Source organism: Haliotis rufescens, unplaced genomic scaffold, assembly GCF_023055435.1.
Source record: "Haliotis rufescens isolate VD_foot unplaced genomic scaffold, xgHalRufe1.0.p SCAF_46, whole genome shotgun sequence".
NCBI lineage: Eukaryota > Metazoa > Mollusca > Gastropoda > Lepetellida > Haliotidae > Haliotis > Haliotis rufescens.
Genome location: NW_025964179.1, coordinates 310,808 through 328,700, shown reverse-complemented (window position 1 = coordinate 328,700; position 17,893 = coordinate 310,808). Strand labels below are relative to the sequence as shown.

Sequence of the window (17,893 nt, the reverse complement as noted above, 5' to 3'; positions counted from 1 at the left end):
AATAGAAATATCACTTACCCCGGTATACTTAGCATGGAGTCTACAATTTTGATTAGTTTTAACAAACAGCTGTCTTTTTTTTCATCCCCCAGGACTTGTAATGTAATTAAAGTATTTGCGTCCATTCTAAATTTGTATATGTGTAGGACACAACAATTAGCATTTGGTAAAACCCTGTGTCTTTAGTCTATGTTAAAGAATGGGTATTATTATCATCTTGGTGCTACAATGATTGTTGGTCTCAAACCTTATCACAGACTTACAATCATTGCAGTGTTGAAATCACTTTGTGGAATGGTCATGAACCCTAGATACACTCTATCCCACCATCAAAGACCTTGTAGAAAGATACAGGCCCAAACCAAACGGACAATGCCATCATGGCTGGTGCCCGAGAGCTGGAGCTGGGAGAGTCTGCAAAATGATTCCATGTCTACACAAAGATGATGTGTTGGAAATACAGCCAAGAACTGGTCTACAATGATATGGATTATTTTGCAACTTTTTACATAATGTTGCCTGTTGGGTAACTGTTGTAGTTGAAAATCCTATTTATCGGGACCACGGGTGACCCAGTCGTCTTATAGTCCACGGCCCTTAAAATGGAAGCATGAAATATTGCAATGATTAATTAACGAAGATAGCTACTTGAATGCTAATACTTATTAAGTGAAAATAAGCCATTCTGCCGATACAGAATATTAATTACAGTAATAACAACATTTGCAAAGTGAGCTTTTCACGAAATGTCCATTTCTTATCGATAAACATCATCATTGAGTTTTGATCACATGGTTATAATCCAGGTAATATCGACAGTCAGGTGACTGCAAGTAGTTATGTTTAGCAGTGATCTTGGTTAATAGCTCTTTAATACCATGTCTGCACTAGGGCTGTTTGAGGCGAATACGATTCATATCATGAATATAGGGCAACGAATACGAATATTAATTCACAAATACAATAAAAAGTCAGCAGTTGATGTCTTATTTTTATATTCAATGAAACAATAACAACATAAATTATTTGACATGGTTTGTTAATTATTAATATATTATACATTTATATACTGCACTTATCCAGGTTCTCGTATCTGCTCAAATGCGACAATGACCAGTGACCACATTACTGTCAAATTAAATATTGTAAGAGTGTTGTCATTGAAAGAAATCTATGTATATAATAAGTTCTTATGGAGATATTTAGGTACGGGGTATGTAAATACACACGATTGCATATTCATACATATTCGATTCTAGTGGCCGTGAATAACAAATTTAATTCATGAATGGTTACGGTTCGATTCACCGAATACGCGAGTGAATCCTAACAGCCCTAATCTGCACATCCTTTTCATTCAGTTCATATTTGTAAGGCATGCTGCTAACTATACTTGTGATCCTCAGTCTTAGAGTAACCATGTGATATTTGTCGATTAATCATTGCGACATTTCATGAATCTATTTCAAGTGGCAAGAATTAGAGGTGCTGCAATTTGTTGTGCAGAGTTGCATCCCTTTGCCATGTCAGAAATGTATCATCATGAGTTCAAATCCCAGTTCACCCTGATTATGTTTCAAGATTTGTCAGCATCAAACATCATGGACCTGAATGACTATAGGCTTTCCTTCCGGCTGACACACATGGTTAAACTGAAATACAGTTCAAAGCAGTGTAAACCAAACTTGCCTTGGTTGTTTACTGTTGTAATACTATTGTAGAACCCATAAAAGATCATGGGCAGAATAGGTCTTTCGCAACCCATGCTTGTCGTAAAAAGCGTCTATGCTTGTCGTAAGAGGCGACTAACGGGATTGGGTGGTCAGGCTCACTGACTTTGTCAATGCATGTCATTGTATCCCATTTGCATAGATCGATGCTCATGATGTTAATCACTGGATTGTCTGGTCCAGACTAGATTATTTACAGACCGGCGTCATAAAGCTGGAATATTGCTGAGTGTGGCGTTAAACAACAAATACACTCTAAGTCCACCTATTGTAGTGCTAAAAATGCTACCAATAGTCACCCATAGTTATCAGCAGCAAACACAAGCTAATTGCTGTTTGTTTTACCTTAGGCAAGCCACAATGGCTAACAGTTCATATCCCTTCTGAAGTCAGGTTTATTCTGGTGTATGGAGTAGTGCACTTCACTGCCCCTGATTTAGACAAACAAATCAATATTTCATAAACGACTTAGCTAGGACATTGACTCCAAATGTTGCTGCAAAAATGTCATGACTGTTTTGTCAAACACTCAGCTGTCATATGATTCTGCCGCATGTCAAGAAAATTACTTAATCTGTATGATTTGAGAATATGCTACAGATTGCTGAATAATGGGTTTGCGTTAAGTAATATTTGGGTTACTAGGATGTATGCAGGGAATGGACAAATCATGTGTTCTGGCCACTTTGATATTTCTTCATTTAAGGAGGGGGAACTTCTGAGGTGGCGCTGTAGTTTGCTGTGCAGAGTTGCATCCCTTGGGTACAGCAGAAGCCTGTGATCTTGAGTTCACCCCGATTCTGTTTCTAGGTTTGTCAGCACCATATCCCTAAACGTGGGTTTCTCCAAAGGTGTTAACGTCTGAGACCTGCACCACTTCGGGCTTTCCTCCCACGGCTGTCCTGACACGCCGAGATATAACTGGAATAATGTTAAAAGCAATATTAAACCCAACTCACTCACTCACCCATAATGCTAAAACACATTGAAGTTATTTATTAGAAATAAACATATCAACAAAAATAACTTCACGGACTGCTCTTTTAATCATTACAACAAAAAAAAGGGTAGACAACAGTACAAAAACAGTGACATCGTTCAACATAGTAATGCAACACTAGTTCTGCCCATTCTATTGTCAGCCCAGCCATCATATAGCTGGAATATTGCTGAATGCGGCATTCAACAAAAAAAACAAAAAAATCTATTGTCAGCCAATTATGAAACAGTATAGAAATAATTTGCTTTATGAAAACTTAAATGCCAAAATATTTTTTTGGTTATCACCAAATTTCAATTTATTTATTTTCATGTTTTGTTATGAATAGTGACTCCAACTGAGAGGGGTTAGTCGCCTCTCAGTGGGGTAATCAGAACCACATATTTTTGTTCGGCCTAATGTTTTTCCTTTGTCCAGCTTCCAATGGTGTTGAACTGCTCCGTAACGTAGTGTACTTTGTTTGAATAGCCATATAATGCTGCTGCAGCTAAGGAGCTGTAAGACACATTGATCCATTTCCAGCTGTATCCTTTTATTTATTGCTTGGGTAATTGCGTACAAAATCAATAATAGAGGATGTACACTATGTTGAAACTCACAAGGCTTACTCTAGTTATGGAGGGACTTGGACTCCAGGTTGTCACCAGGAGGAACGTTGTACATCTGACCGATTTCTGAACTGTGTGTCTATCCTCTTGATTCCATCATTGTGACAGGAAACACAGCGTGAGTGATCTTAATTACATGGCATCCTCATCACTTGATTTGTAATGCTACTCCAAATAAATGTGTTTGTTTTGGAGTTTAAACGCAATGGTCGGAGTGTTATTGTCGTCAGGCTGGGTTGATGTATCAGGTCTGGATCGTATCGAGGGCATGAAGGTCACGGTGCTTGGTCAAGGAAATAATTTAATCACCACATACTCATGAATATCACAATTGTAGGTTTTAACTTGATATTTTGCAGGAAGGAAAGTATTGAGGCAGCTTTGGCTTTGTGTTGTCATGGTTACGCTTATTCTTTGATGAGGCTTTGAATTTGATGGATTTAGTGGTGAATATCTTTGTTTGAACTCATACTGTTTTAAATAGGTTAATGAATACTCCCTCTTTTATCAAAACTTGATGGATATGCTGATAAACTTTTGTCACATTTACAATAATGTCATGTGTGACTGCTCCCTCCAGACCCGTGAAGATCTGGTGTAGAATAGGTCTTCAGCAACCCATGCTTGCCGTAAAAGGCGACTATGCTTGTCGTAAGAGGTGACTAACGGGATCGGGTGGTCAGGCTCGCTGACTTGGTTAATGCATGTCATCGTATCCCAATTGGGTAGATCAGTGTTCATGATGTCAATCACTGGATTGTCTGGTCCAGACTTATTTACAGACCGCCGTCAAATAGCTGGAATATTGCTGAGTGCGGCATTAAACAACAAACAAACAAAAACTAAGTGTTGTTACCCTGCTTAGGGCTCGGCATTAAGGGATAAAACAACTACTGGTCGGCCTGGAGTCGGTATACTGTATCTGTGTATGGTATTCATGTTAAACTGGTATATCTTGTTCATCTCAGTGCTAGCACTTTAAAACCAGCATTATTCCGGACTAGTACTAGCTAACACACACAGAGGCATGCACCTCTCGATATATGTGCGATTATCTTTAACTGTAACTTAAAATCCCATTTCGCCTCACATCTTCTTAGGCTATGAGAACAACCTCATCACATGTCACAAGAACAACACGGCATCCTCCACCAGTGTCATCAGTGAATGGGGTTTAACTCCATAGTCACACTGTCCCTGTCCTCTTGTGCTGTAAAGTGAGGTTTTACACAGCTTTTAGCAATATTCCAGCAATATAACGGTTGGGAACACCAGAAATGGGCTTCACACATTGTACCCATGTTGGGAATCGAACCCGGGTCTTCGGCGTGACTAGGGAACACTTTTGCCAATAGGCTACCCTACCGCCTGTGCTGTAAGGGTATTTGTAGGTACTAGCCTCAGATTTTAGAATAGCCACCCTGTGACATGACCGCAGTGTATATTTAAAATAAACCCATAAACCTGTTATCTGACAGCTCCAGATCAGGGCCCAGTTCCACAAAGCGATCTAGGCACTAAGTTGATTGTAACTCCCATTCTTTAACACTAACTTACGACAGTTGTGGCGCTAAGATCGCTTTGTGGAACGGGGCCCTGTTGTGTATTCATGGTATTTGAGTAAAATAGGCCAAACTAATCACTATTACCCAATTAATTTTAAGATGCTTGTATACAAATATGCATGAGAAAATTTCAAAAACCCAATAGTAAAACAACACTACAAAATTACCCAATGTATCATTTTCAATTAGCGGATGTATATTTTTTCACAGATCTTTATTTTCTGTTCAAATGCAGGTGCCATGTATACATGACCTCATATGCATATATAGACACTGCTGTGAATAATGCATGAAGCGCAACGTTCGCTTGTTAATTATATATCTATGTCGCTGTTCTGAGTTTATGCGACATGTTACACTTAGGGCAGCACACAAATAGACACAAATTAGAAGTCATATAAAACTGCATTTCTAGCACAATTTAGAAAAATATGTAACTCACTGGTGTGAAAAAACCCAGTAGATTGGACCAATTGAAGGTAGTAAAATATATTGAATACCCAAAGAAAACTATTAATAATATTGTGAATGATAACTTGTGAGTAAATACTCAATGGCTCAGTATTATTTTGAAGACTGATCTTAGGTGTCCTTGCCATGTACCCCGTGCTAGTCCTGCCCTGTGATAATATCCCACAACATCCCTGCCCTGCCCTGCCCTCCCCTGCCCTGCCCTGCCCTGCCCTCCCCTGCCCTGCCCTGCCCTGCCCTGCCCTGCCCTGCCCTGCCCTGTCCTGTCCTGTCCTGTCCTGTCCTGTCCTGTCCTGTCCTGTCCTGTCCTGTCGCCTACATCACCTTGCCCTGTTCCCAAGTACAACATCAGGCCCTTGCCCACATCACTTTTAACCCACCCTCTTCACAGTGTGAACCAACCTGTGACCCATGTTTCCCCTGTCATGTGACCCCATGTTTCCCCTGCCATGTTTTCCCTGCCATGTGACCCCATGTTTTCCCTGTCATGTGACCCCATGTTTCCCCTGCCATGTGACCCATGTTACCCTTGCCATGTGACCCAAGTTTCCAGTCATGTGACCCCATGTTTCCCCTGCCATGTGACCCATGTTTCCCTTGCCATGTGACCCATGATTCCCCTGCCATGTGACCACATGTTTCCCCTGTCATGTGACCCCATGTTTCCCCTGCCATGTGACCCCATGTTTCCCCTGTCATGTGACCCCATGTTTCCCCTGTCATGTGACCCCATGTTTCCCCTCCCATGTGACCCCATGTTTCCCCTGCCATGTTTCCCCTGTCATGTGACCCATGTTGGCCCTGCAATGTGACCCCATTCTTCCCCTGCCATGTGATCCTATGTGTCCCCTGCAATGTGACCCCATACTTCCCTTGCCATGTGACCCTATGTTTTCCCTGCCATGTGACCCCATGTTTCCCCTGTCATGTGACCCATGTTTGCCCTGCCATGTGACCCCATGTTTCCCCTGTCATGTGACCCCATGTTTCCCCTGTCATGTGACCCCATGTTTCCCCTGCCATGTGACCCCGTTTCCCCTGCAATGTGACCCCATGTTTCCCCTGTCATGTGACCCATGTTTGCCCTGCCATGTGACCCCATGTTTCCCCTGCCATGTGACCCATGTTTCCCTTGCCACGTGACCCCATTTTTCCCCTGTCATGTGACCCCATGTTTCCCCTGTCATGTGACCCCATGTTTCCCCACCATGTGACCCCATGTTTCCCCTGTCATGTGACCCATGTTTCCCCACCATGTGACCCCATGTTTCCCCTGTCATGTGACCCATGTTTCCCCTGCCATGTGACCCCTTGTTTCCCCACCATGTGACCCCATGCTTCCCCTGCCATGGTGTAATAGGATCCACATCAAGTGGTTTCAGTTCTCCTAGACATACTATTCAATAAGACAAACGTTATGTCTAGGAGATGTGTTCTCGTTACCTTAGGCTAGCATCTATCTAAAAAGCTATAACTGAAACTACTGATATTTTATTTATATATTTTTACCTGATGATATGTATTACTTGCTAAACAGTTATTATTTGAAATGATGTATAAATATTACACCATGATAACTCATAAAAGCACTTGAAGTGGATGTAATTATTATAGGAAAACTTAGTATAAATGTTATATCGTGATAATTCACCAAAGGAACTATATTACATACACATTTACTAATGATAGTCCAGGAAAATAATCTTATTTTAAAATATATATCTACAAAATAAAAGAAAGAAATCCAAATGGAGTACAGAGCAGTGCTTAATTTCAAGGCTGAGCAATCTAGACTTGCCCAATCTTTCTAGACTTGAGTTGGACTCATTTATTCTCTTGGGTCTTGGAGACAGACGAAAGGCAGGGTGTGGGGGGTGTCTTCTGGGTCCCTTGTGATTTTCTGACATCAATTTTATCTATGCCCCTTCAATTTTTAACATATGGATTATGACCTTCATCCTATGAATTTCATGCTTAATTTCAAACACTCAAGAATAATACCTCATCATACACAACAGATACCTGATTATCGTCACTGAACCATGATTACTGTCATTCTCACAGAATTATATATATTAGCAGCTTCAGCCTACTGCCCTATTAATAAGGCAGTAGTTATGTCGCTGATAAGAGTCATGTTGGCAGGCGAGCTGTGGCTTCTGGTGAGAGAAGCTCCCTGCTGAACACACACAGTGGAGTATTGTGGAGCATTGATCACTGACAAGCCAGTTAGCAGGCACATCTCCAGGCAGCCCTCCTATCTGGGCTAATGCATTGACAGAGGCTGTTCCGCTACATTGGGTATCGGAGCTGGCTGTCAACCATTCGTCACATCACCTCTGTAAGGCCAGGTAAGCTAGACACTGAACCCATGACATGAAAGGTTCAGGCTTTTGTGGCCGGTCAGATAAATCTTGAGATACAGGCCCAGATTTCTTTCCTTTCTGATAAAAATATAGGTGGTGTTTTTGTGTATGGACTGGCTGGGATATTGTCGGTGTGTTTTGTGGCCTGTGAGGATGTTGGGGTGGCCCAGCTATGTGAAAACTGTCTTCGTCGTCATATGTTCGTTTGTCTGAGTCCCCTCCGTGTATCCAAGCAGAAGCCCTCACGGTCCACACACGGTTTCAAACGTTTATACAGGAAGTGGAAAGATTCTGACACGCTCACAAGCCTGTGCTGTGCTGGGCAGTCTGTCAGCCAGTAATAGAAAACGTATGTGAGCGGAGGTTTTCTCCTCTGACAGAACTAATACCAGTTTGAACATTACAGCGGTTACATTCGGGTGTGTCAAGGCAGATCTGCTTCAAAGGAAGATTCAAATCTGGAGATATGTTTTCTGGAATTGTCAGCTGTGCATGTTTGTAGAATCCATTTGATTTCTGTGTTTTGGATCTGACATTCAGTGGCATTTGTGTTGTTGGATTTGGAGTTCAGAGATAGGAAATTATTCATTTCCTGAATGCAAGGTATGTTTTTGTTTGTTTCTATGATTTTATGGGAGATTTGTGGCGATACCAATATCATTACAACAAAACATTTATCTCCAGTAATAATATTTCTTCGTCACATTGTGAGATTTATCACTTTGTTAGGCATGAGATGACAGACTGCTAGCAGGTTAGCTCAGAATATCTATGAAATACTGAGTCATGTAGAAGTTATCACTTTTTCAATTTGTCAGGACAAATCAATTCTGTACTACGAGACAGAGGTAGGGAGACTCACTGGCTGAAATGTCTTCTCACATTGAAGTGCATTATCTCTGAAAGGAATTTTCAAAAACATCTTTTTAGACTGGAACCATCTGCTTGTTTCTGGAAAAAGCTTTTATGGTCTGATATTTTTAGACAAAAACTGTTGTTCCAAAAGACAACTTATCACTGAAAAGGTCAGCCTTTGTTCTGCTGCCTTTCTACCAGACAGGACTGATTGTAACACACTCTCATTAGTGTCACATTTGGGTTAAATATATATCCTACGGTTATATTAGTTTAGTAGTACTTTTACACGTCAATCTCCAGAAATGTCTTTATTTTCTTGTTCTGTGTGACAGCATGCCAAAATTAGTATATCCAGACATGCCTAGTAGAAAACATTGTCAGGTGTTTGTAGATCTAGACATTTGGCTAGTCTTTTTGAGTGAAAAATTATTTTGATATGTGGGGGTGGGTGGGGGGGGGGGGGGGGGGGGGGGGGGGGGGAATTAAAAAAAGGTATGACTGTTTCTATACTTTTTTTACTAACCATCATCTGAATATATTACCCTGTGCCTAGGCGTGCCTATATAATTTGTCTTTCAGTTTGGTGTATATTGTATGAAAATGAAATTTTAGATTATGTGTTTCCGTTTTGTTTGAGATTAACTTAAATCCCTAAAAAGAAAATTAATCCCTAAGTATTGACTTTTATTTCTAAATCATATATTAAATGGTCTCAAAATTCCAATAACGATAAAGACAAGTCACTCGCACATACTTACCAACTCAAGAGCTCAAGAACTGATCATGTTCATAAAGAGAAATGTATACATGTAGACAGCAAATATATGCCTATGAATATCAGGTTTTAACATGTTTCATATCATAATGATATCAGCTTTACTGAATTGAAGAAGTTTTTGAAGTTCAAGCATATGTGTACTTGTGAGAAGGATAGTTTCCAGTGTAACACTGTAAATCCTCTCTCCATCATCTGGAACAAAGACATTTATCATTTTGCCTCACAAAGGACATTTTTAGTTTTTCGGAAAATCAATTTTGCCCAATTTAATCACAACTCCCTGATCTCACAGTGACATCATCTCTGTCTTTACGCCAAGGAACTGTAACTGCCATCTTCAGACAAAGTTGAGGGTCTGCAGGAGGGGTAGACACATTCACAGAATTACATCATCTCTGTCTTCACACCAAGGAACTGTAACTGCCATCCTCAGACAAAGTTGAGGGTCTGCAGGAGGGGTAGACACATTCACAGAATTATATCATCTCTGTCTTCACACCAAGGAACTGTAACTGCCATCCTCAGACAAAGTTGAGGGTCTGCAGGAGGGGTAGACACATTCACAGAATTACATCATCTCTGTCTTCACACCAAGGAACTGTAACTGCCATCCTCAGACAAAGTTGAGGGTCTGCAGGAGGGGTAGACACATTCACAGAATTACATCATCTCTGTCTTCACACCAAGGAACTGTAACTGCCATCCTCAGACAAAGTTGAGGGTCTGCAGGAGGGGTAGACACATTCACAGAATTATATCATCTCTGTCTTCACACCAAGGAACTGTAACTGCCATCCTCAGACAAAGTTGAGGGTCTGCAGGAGGGGTAGACACATTCACAGAATTACATCATCTCTGTCTCACACCAAGGTACTGTAACTGCCATCCTCAGACAAAGTTGAGGGTCTGCAGGAGGGGTAGACACATTCACAGAATAACATCATCTCTGTCTTCACACCAAGGAACTGTAACTGCCATCCTCAGACAAAGTTGAGGGTCTGCAGGAGGGGTAGACACATTCACAGAGTTACATCATAGCTGTATAGGGACCGACTATTTGATATTCGGTGTGTTTGGGTAGGTTTGATTAGATACAACCAAAAAACTATTTTTTAATTTGCTATTTAAAACTATGAGCTTGAAACACCTTGCAGCAATGTGTTTTTTGTCCTTTTTACCTTTTTTATAATATCTGAAGCATAATTTTATTACCAGGCCCCCCTCACCCCCTTCCAGAATATCAACTGGTCCATCCGTAACTTCAATCCTAAGACAAAATTGAGGGTGTCTATGAGTGGTAGATTGACAATCACAGAGTTATAAGCCAATAATGAAGGTCTTCATTGGGATAAATACAGTCACATTACTCTCTTTTGCTTCCAGCATTTGTCAAAATTAGATTCTAAATGAGAGAATAACATCATTCTTCTGTTTATACTTTCATCCTCAGCCAAATATTGAGGGTATACAGATATTCACAACACACATCTTCCTTTCACAAGCTTTCACCACAGCTGAGAATCATCCTTAATATAATAAGTGACCAATTTGATTGTTTTATTAACAGTCAAAGTTAATGAGGGTCTTCATGAGGGGCAGTTACATGTATAAATAATGATTTTGAAAATGACCATTAACCTATATAAATGTTTATGTACCATATTATATAAAAATCTGTAAGATGTTTCAAGACTATAAAGTTGTTATGGTTGTTTTGGATGAAATGAGTTAAAATATATGTTGGTTGGTTGGCTGCCTCCTCTGTGCCCTCAAGGCCAGGTGATGCTAACATTCAGGGGTGAGTGATATATGATGGCGGACATGCCTATAATATATGATCACTGCTCTGATTGGCTAATGATGTCATTAGGGCCCCATGCTTCTCTAACAGCTGACTAGTTAGGGATTGCAGATGTTGACAAATGGCAATTGATTAGTGGATCTTCAATTAGCAGTTATTGAAAGCCCAATAGGACATATAGAGACAGTAGTCAAGATTCACAAAAGGCCTTAAAATTGGCAGTCTGGCCTAAATGTGTATAAATGAGAATATGTGCCTTGAAAGGGTCTGAATTTGGCACTCTGGCCTTGACAATGTGCTTAAATGTGAATATGTGCCTTGAAAAGGTCTGAATTTGACAACAGTGTTTAACTCTGCCATTAAAGTCATATAATACCATGATATATCTCTAATAATTCATATTGATGTCATGTAGCAATAGTGAAACACTGGTGCGTGGAATATTGGTATATTGTAATAGTTTAGTTGGATTTTCAGTCAGACAACAAAATAAATCAAGAATATCCAAACAAGTCTGTTAGAAAGCACTGTGGAGGCTTGTGATATCAGTGGTCATGCTTAGGTTGTGTTAGAGGAGATAAAGAAAATAAAAACTGACAGTATTCCCTTGTAACACTCACTTACCTTTCCCATAACGGAAATATACAGTCTTGGAAGGCAGAATTGTAGAACAAATAATTAGAATTCAGAAACAAATCAAACAGTCACAGCATCATAAAATGATTCAAACATCATTCGGTTCGCCCCGTTTTTGTTTCTAGGTTTGTCATCACCATACTCGTGCTCGTGGGTGTCACCAAAGTCTGAGACCTGCATCACTTCAGGCTGTCTACCCACCTTATGCTGACATGCCGTGGTATAACTGGAGTACTGTTAAAATCGACATTAAACGCAATTCTCTCAATCAACTAATCAATGATAAAATATTCTTAAGGCGAAATAATCACATTAGTGTGACATATTGCAGACTGTTTAAATAAGAACTCTCTTAGTTAGCAATCTGTTATAGATTTTGGGTAGGAATCGAGAAGGTATATATACTCAGGACAAATATGTCTTGGGTCAAGTGTGGTCTACAAATAGTTCACCATCTTTGCTCTGTACAAATAATACAGGTGTTTTTCATGTAAATGATGTTGAAGTGAGAGCCTATTTATATTCAGTGCAAATAGGAAAGTTGAGTATTGACCGAGAAATAAGACCCATTTGTAGGCATATCCAATAATTAAAACAGTATTTTGTGCTTATAACATACGGTAAAAATATTGTAATTGAGAGAAAATGTTATAATTTATTTACTTGATGATCATGCTTGCTACATCGTTATAACTAAAGACAAAATTGGAAGTTGGCCTGACCCAGACTTGATGTACAGGCCGTCAAGAATAAGCTGGAATATTATTCTCTACAGACTGTAAATAGTCCAGTCTGGATCATGCAAACAGTTATTATGTATTATGAGAACCGACCCATCGGGTACAAATAGTACACAATTAACAAAGGACCTATGGAGAAACAGTGAGGTCTTGATTTATTTTTTATTAAACCTTGTGGTTATGATGTAAGAAATGACAATAAAGTTCATCCCAATGCTGATATATTTTGGAAAAGAAACACTGTCACTTCTAGAAGTAGTACTGAGCTAGTCAGACGGGGTTCTGGGGACGAAAGGCTAACACAGTGCACATGGCTGAAATACAATGATATTACGAAACGTATGACTTGTGACGTGTTTGTGAGCAAAAGGTAATACTGTTTAGTCTATATTAATATAGATACTTAAAAAATATTATGACTTCCCTTTGTCAAAGACTACGTAAAACCTTCGACCATCGATCCAATTTAATCGCCTCAATCGACAACCAACAATGCATTACCGGTAAACCCAACTCACTAAACCCAACTTACACGCAAGTCAAAACCAAGATTTGTTTAGATGTTAGAGCTGTGGCTGTCTATATCAGTTAAATGTTTGACCACATACATTCTGATCCTCAACAACACACTTGAACAAAGCCCCAGTAGTGTGTTGGTGTCCATATCTGTACCTGGATGATATGCGACGGTTAGTCTCACACTTAGTGTCAGACTGTTCAGCTTGGATGATTGTCTGTGCTATTGTCCTGGTAATATAGGTAGCAGATCAATGGTCGATATGCTGTCTAAACTTGCTTTAAGTCTTGTTTAGTGTTATCTTACATGTTTGTTTTGTGTAGAGGAGATTGAAGTCCAGTCTACTTTATCATATATATAGTGTAGAGAAGACAGAAGGCCAGTCTAGGTCATCTGATTTATTGTATGGAGGTGACTGAAGCCCAGTCTAGTTTATTTGTCATATAAGGTGTAGAGGACACTGAAGTATAGTCTAGTTTATCTGTCATATAAGGTGTAGAGGAGACTGAAGTGCAGTCTAGTTTATCTGTCATATAAGGTGTAGAGGAGACTGAAGTGCAGTCTAGTTTATCCGTCATGTGAGGTGTAGAGGAGACTGAAGCCCAGTCTAGTTTATTCGTCATATGAGGTTTAGAGGAGACTGAAGCCCAGTCTAGTTTGTGTCATGTTAGGTGTAGAGGAGACCGAAGCCCAGTCTAGTTTGTCTGTCATGTGAGGTGTAGAGGAGACTGAAGCCCAGTCTATTTTGTATCATGTGAGGTGTAAAGGAGACAGAAGCCCAGTCTAGTTTGTGTCATGTAAGGTGTAGAGGAGACCGAAGCCCAGTCTATTTTGTGTCATGTGAGGTGTAGAGGAGGCTGAAGCCCAGTCTAGTTTGTGTCATGTGAGGTGTAGAGGAGACTGAAGCCCAGTCTAGTTTGTGTCATGTAAGGTGTAGAGGAGACTGAAGCCCAGTCTAGTTTGTGTCATGTGAGGTGTAGAGGAGACTGAAGCCAAGTCTAGTTTGTGTCATGTTAGGTGTAGAGGAGACTGAAGTGCAGTCTAGTTTGTGCCATGTGAGGTGTAGAGGAGACTGAAGCCCAGTCTAGTTTGTGTCATGTGAGGTGTAGAGGAGACTGAAGCCCAGTCTAGTTTGTGTCATGTGAGGTGTAGAGGAGACCGGAGCCCAGTCTAGTTTGTGTCATATAAGGTGTAGAGGAGACTGAAGTGCAGTCTAGTTTGTGTCATGTAAGGTGTAGAGGAGACTGAAGCCCAGTCTAGTTTGTGTCATGTGAGGTGTAGAGGAGACCGGAGCCCAGTCTAGTTTGTGTCATATAAGGTGTCGAGGAGACTGAAGCCCAGTCTAGTTTGTGTCATGTAAGGTGTAGAGGAGACTGAAGCCCAGTCTAGTTTGTCTGTCAGCTGTGCATGGTGCTCCAGTTACATTATAGACTCACATGTTGTCACCAGTGACTCACAACTGTGGGAAGAACATCACATCAGGTGATTGCCAATAAACTTGCTAAAAGCTGTCCATTTGGGAGTGACAAGGATAATAAGGGTTGACTCACTGAGCCAGAACAAATGTCGAGAGTCACTGAGGCCTGGGTGGCAGGTACAGGATCTAGAATATGTTTTTGTTCAGTTGTGACGGATGGTAATATGCCAACTTGTTAGGTATTTTAATGGAGGAAACATTTCTGTGAAGTACCACCTCCATATGTGATGGTGTTATGGAGTACATTGTCAAGGTAACTTTGATGTACATTTCCAAACAAGTTTCAATTCTAGATTTGCCTTGATTATTGATTATGACCCTTTGTCAGTCACAAGCTGGATATATTGTCCTGTGTCACTTTGCTTTTTCCTCCAACATGAATCACACTGAAATACTGTTGTGATAAACCTCACTCACTCACTCACTCACTCACTCACTCACTCACTCACTCACTCACTCACTCTATCTCACTCACTCACTCACTCACTCACTCATAAACACGTGTTGGTTATCATGGCCACTCAAAACAGGTTTCAATATCATGGCAAAGTGTACATTTATGACAAACAAATATCAATGTCAGTCTGTACCTATAATGTTTGAGTCCAAGAGCCCGGACTTGGCTCTTGGCATCACTTGCAGTAGATTTTAGTGTTATTACATGTGCTATTGTTAGTTGAGCTTACCAGACTGAACAGAATTTTACTAGGCTCAGGCGTTGGAGTCACAGACTGAACTCACAACACTCATGGTGCTTCTTAATTGGAAACCCCCACCCCCACAACCCCTCACGCCCCCTCAAATGAGAAACAAAAGCCTCTTGTTTTGTTATGTTAACATGAGTTTAATTCATCATCACAGTCCATGGAATTGTTGATTAACCATAACATCTGACCAACTATTCTGAATATTGTGATTATGTTTGATTTGTTGTTGAAGACGTTAATTTACACATTTTCCTCCTGCGATGAAACTTTATTGTGAAGCAATTTCTCCTTATTTCCATCAACAATGTCCAACTCTAATATCACAAAGTATTCCAAATTTAATCATTTAATTTTTCTCACTCACTCACTCATCTAACTTAGAAATTGCAAAATTAACACAAATTGCTCTCATGTAGTATCTTTGAAGGGTTAGATGTGTCATATTTCTGTAGATACTAAATATCATACCACATGGCATAATCTATTGCTTTAACTCACCCCGTAACAGGACAGAGTTATATGTATATCCATCAGTTAGCATTCCATCTGTAATAAGGTTCCGCAGATTCCTTTGTCAGAGTTGTTTTGCAGGTATATCATATGATATTGCGCCGCAATAAATACTCACTAAAAACACCTCGTCTTTGACCTACTTTATATTAATCCTGTAGCTATTTCACCAAGGATGTTCCTGACATGTTTATTAAACAGCAGGTTAGAAACGCAGTTGCAAGACAACAGGAATTTTTACCATTCCTGTCACTATCACCATGGCAACTGTATTTGTCATAGTCAGCAGATTATCATCTTTTGTGCATATTCACAATAGCTGCATGTAGAACCTCTGTACTGAGTCACTGGCAGCTGTGCTGGTATGTCATGGGCTAAACGTGTGACATATGTCATCAAAACTGGGTTCACTTGACTTATCCGGGATGAAACTGTGAACCATCAGCAGATGTTGAACAGGGAGCAAGCATTTTTGAAGAGAAGAATATTATTTGAGATAAAATGTTTTGCAAACTGAATATTTAGTTATGTATATGTGACAATGAGGTGAGGTGAGGTGAGGTGAAATGGGGTAGTGTCGCGTCCAAGATTATTGCACATATATAGCGACTTGCATGTACGTGTGTGTGTGTTTGTGTGGCTGCTTGTACTAGTCCGGACTGATGCGGATTTATAGTGCTAGCTCACTGAGATACCATGCCGCAGTTTAACATGAATACCCCACTCAGACACAGTATACTGAATCCGAGCCGACCAGTCCTTGTTTTAGCCCCTTAATGCCGAGCGCCAGACAGGGTAACAACAAGTACCATCTTTTAACGTCTTTTGGTATGACGCGGCCGGGGATCAAACCCCGGACCTTCCGCTCTCCGGGCGGACGCTCTACCATTAGACCACGGAGGCGGTCATGTGACAATGACAAAATAAAGATAGTATTGACAGGTATGGCTTTCCATCTAAACTGATGAGGTGCTAATGAAGAAATAAAATCACTGTAATGATAATACTTGCCTGCAAATTATCTTCACTATATATTCCATGTGGGGATTATGGCAGAATATGTCCCTAGTATAAGTACCCCCTATTTGCAGGGTGAGAACTAACCTCAAAAGATTAAAGATGAAAGATAACTGCCCTTGTAATGTTAAAACAATGGGGAAATAGGAAAATTTGTACTAGCCTGCAGGAATTTGTACCAGCCCCGGGCTATCAGGCTAGTTCTAACTGTGCCTTTTTGTTGAAAGAGCCATCTCAGGCTGGAGAATCAGATGGTTACAATACGTCAAACGCAAACATTCGGAGCAAGATATATATGGTCACTACTGGGATCATAGTACGATATAAAATATATAGTACTATAACCCCGTTAGTGACCATATATTTTTTTGCTGCTAATTTTTGCGTTACAAGCCCCAGTGCAATGTCTGACCTGGGCCTGATCTTAGCACAAAGAACTTTACCTCTTTACTGTACCACAGACCTACGATGATCGATGATTGTAGCACTAAAAACGATTTGTGGAATGATGCCCTGGCTAATTTATGTTCTTGCACTTCGACTGAGTGAAATTCTTGTTTTGCTAGTTTTAATTTATTAAAATATATTCCAACTTCATATGACTGGGTTTGTTGCCTGAAACAGATAGTTTTATAATGGCCTTATCAATTTGGCCTCCATCAAACCAGCAGCCCGTTTCATAGAGTGAGAATTCATCTACAAGGTATTTCAGCTTAGATCACAAATTACCCATTATTGATTGGATGGTATACCCATGAATCACTGCTATGTAGGTTACTGGCGACACGCCCCGGAATGCACGTCTCCATCTGGAGACAAGCCCATTCATCCCACTTATCCATGTTTCAACAAAGTTGTTGATAATTTTTATCTCAATCTAAACATCCATTAATCCCATTATCTATTATCAGAATACTGGCTTGCTTGTGTTAACATTATCGCTGTTTACCAAAGTGTGTTTAGTGTTTGATTAATTGAAAATATTTGTGAACTTGCGGTGTAATAAGATGATGTATGTTATTGTGATTCAGTTCAGACCATTATTGAGTGTGCTGTATCATGAATAGTTACTGTAGCTGTCTCCAAGGTCTTGAGATGGTGTTTAGAGGAAC

General features: G+C 40.2%; 1 protein-coding gene across 6 annotated transcripts in view; it reads left to right on the top strand.

The window, feature by feature from the left end:
• Window positions 1–17,893, top strand: part of LOC124148714 (transmembrane protein 198-like) — a 111,980-nt gene that overhangs the window by 44,268 nt on the left and 49,819 nt on the right. The window contains exon 1 of one of the 6 annotated variants that reach the window (XM_046519973.2): window positions 7,550–8,343. The exons of 2 other annotated variants lie outside the window; for them this stretch is intronic. The gene's annotated coding sequence lies outside the window, so the exon portion shown is untranslated. Of the gene's footprint in view, window positions 1–7,549; window positions 8,344–17,893 lie in introns of those variants that run through there. 3 more of the 6 variants (XM_046519968.2, XM_046519964.2, XM_046519963.2) reach the window with 3 other exon arrangements.